This window comes from Rhagoletis pomonella, unplaced genomic scaffold (genome assembly GCF_013731165.1).
Source record: "Rhagoletis pomonella isolate Grant_MI unplaced genomic scaffold, Rhpom_1.0 Rhpom_scaffold_00007, whole genome shotgun sequence".
Taxonomy (NCBI): domain Eukaryota; kingdom Metazoa; phylum Arthropoda; class Insecta; order Diptera; family Tephritidae; genus Rhagoletis; species Rhagoletis pomonella.
The window spans coordinates 36,774,832-36,777,370 of NW_023458561.1; the positions used below are offsets into that span (position 1 = coordinate 36,774,832).

At 41.7% G+C, this 2,539-nt stretch overlaps 1 protein-coding gene across 1 annotated transcript in view; it reads left to right on the forward strand.

The window, feature by feature from the left end:
• LOC118742701 (angiogenic factor with G patch and FHA domains 1) overlaps window positions 1-2,539 on the forward strand; it is a gene marked incomplete at its 3' end in the record, with an annotated part of 12,773 nt that overhangs the window by 4,202 nt on the left and 6,032 nt on the right.

The following is a 2,539-nucleotide window of genomic DNA, read 5'->3' on the forward strand; positions in this document are numbered from 1 at the left end:
GACATATGTAGCTTTTGCGAAGCAGATAATTGGTTTCGCTTGAATTACACTGAGGAGTTGAAAAGCATACTAATGCAGATAGAATCATGGGCCAAAATGCAGCATGTAAAAACTTTTGGCTGAGATGCTGGTAAGAGCGCAAATAACTTTTATTAATCTTGTTTTAAACCATACTTTCTTGATAAATGACCGACCATATTGAGATTAAAAAAAATATTCATCGCTGCCACAACTACTTGAAGCTCGAAGAGTTACCACTTAAAAATGATATATTTTTATGATGTATTTTGGCACGAATTTGCGTCATCTCTTGTCAAATTTGGTTTGGCGTTGGGGCATCTTCTGTGTCATTTTTCATTCTCGACAATATATCATTCACCCAGCCTTTGGAAACAACAAACAAAAACGAACTTTAATTTTATCTATTTTATTAGATTGATAATAGCATCGAGTCCGTGAATGCTTCACAGGCTGCACAAATGTGGTCTGGTGGTATATTGCCCCAGTGGCGGCGAAAAGCAATCTTCAACGGGTTGATACCTTGGCCTCGATAATGGACCACAGGGGAAAAAAGTCTATTGGGTTTAAGTCCGGTAAATATGGTAGCATTGTTGGGAAGAGATAAAGCTTGGAATCTTATTGAAACTTCCAATGGGTTTTACCGAATTTGTTCTCGGGTTCAAGGTAATAAAGCATCGTTTAAAATCCTTTCACGCGAGTTCACATTCGTTCGGCATGAGCAGCACTCCCGGCTACATCGAACAGTAATACAATATTGTTAAATTGTTACTAGTTTTTATGTTGAGCTGATGTTTTTAAATAAACAAGTAAAAAATAAACAAAATTTTACCATTTTTCATTTGTAACACATACCCCCGTATACTTCGCTGGTAATTTTTTACAATAAATTGGTTACTTTTTGAATACTTGGTATATGTGCAAACATTTTACTGATGCTCAGTGAATTTTACGGTGAAAATAGAAAAACAATTTTCGTTATCTTTGGTCGTTAGAGCAAAGAAAGTTCATCTAAAGTTATAAACTATCAAGAAATGTGATGAAATGCTAAATTTGTATGGAAACCCGGTGTATTTATCATTTTATCACATTTGTCTTCAGTTTATCACCTTAGAAGAAGTACCATGTTGTCAAAGAAAAAAGGGACTAAGCTCATCATAATTCTGATTAATCAAAAAATACCCCGAAAATATTCGAAATGTACACACTAAAGATTTCTTACCACTCTTACGTTCGCCACCCATATTTTAATATTTCATATAACTTGCGCATAATTTAATTTAATTCGACTTTACAAATAGGTGGAAACCCATTTCTAAATATTTTCAAACTAAAACATTCTTAACCCTCTTTCGTCTGACATCCATATAATGATACATATTGCAATAACCTAATTTCCGTAATTCAAGTTGAATTTAATTTTTTAAACATAGTCAGTTTTGAAAATGGAACGAAGAGTGCACATCTGATAACGTTATTATTATCTAATAATCTAATCTAAATCTTAATCGTGACCAATTATCACCGTCGTCCCCCACCTTATCGTTGTTGTTGTAGCGGTAGAACTAAGCCCCGCCTATTTCAGTTCAGCCTTCAATTATTGTCGTCAAGCTCAACTAACGGTAGGCCCAGGAAACGGGCTGTTTCAATAGGGTCGGACCAAAGGGAGTGGGGTTGAGTAGGATTGAGCTGTCATGTGAAGAGATGGTTGGTGTCAGGCGGGGAGTCTCCGAATTCCGGGCACTCATTGAGGATATTGGGGTCGAGTCTGGACAGGAAGCTGTTGAGGCGGCTACAATATCCAGGCCGTAACTGAGCCAGGGTAACGCGGGTCTCTCTTAGCAGTTGAAGCTGCGTCTCTTCTATAGGTTGTGATTGGGCTCCGACCACGGAATTCATAGGTCGGGAGTTGAGGAAGGAGGTGACCGACTCCCTATGAATGTCGTTGACCGCTCGCCTGTACGTTGTCGGGTCCAGTGGTTGGCCTACGTATTTCTGGACTGCGTCCTTGTACACGAAAAGGTGCCTACTGATGTGCCTGGGCGGAGGCTCCTCCTCCAGCTGTGGCCTGCTGAGGTGTTCACTTCTGCGGCAGCCCACCAGAAACTGCTTGGAAAGCATTTTGTAGTGCTCTTTTACTGGGAGCAGTTTGGTCTCGCCGTGTAGGTGGTGCTCAGGACACATCAGTCACCCAGTCGCTGTCCGGAGTGCGGCATCCTGACAAGTCTGTAGCTTCGTCCACTGCGTCCAACTAGTCCCCGGCGACCAAACTGGTGCTGCATAATTTAGAACCGTTAGGCAAGGTGGTAGGTGAAGTACGGGTGTAGCAGGGCCTCTAGTGTCTTCGTGACCGGGGAAAGGAGCGTTATCGGGCGATATAAGACTTCTTTGTCGGCGGGCTTCCCCGGTTTCAGCAGTTGGACCAGTCTTCCTGATTTCCACACATCAGGAATGATGAGAGTGGCCATTGACATGTTGAGGACCTCCGTTAGGTATGCGACTCCCGCGGGCCCCAAATGTT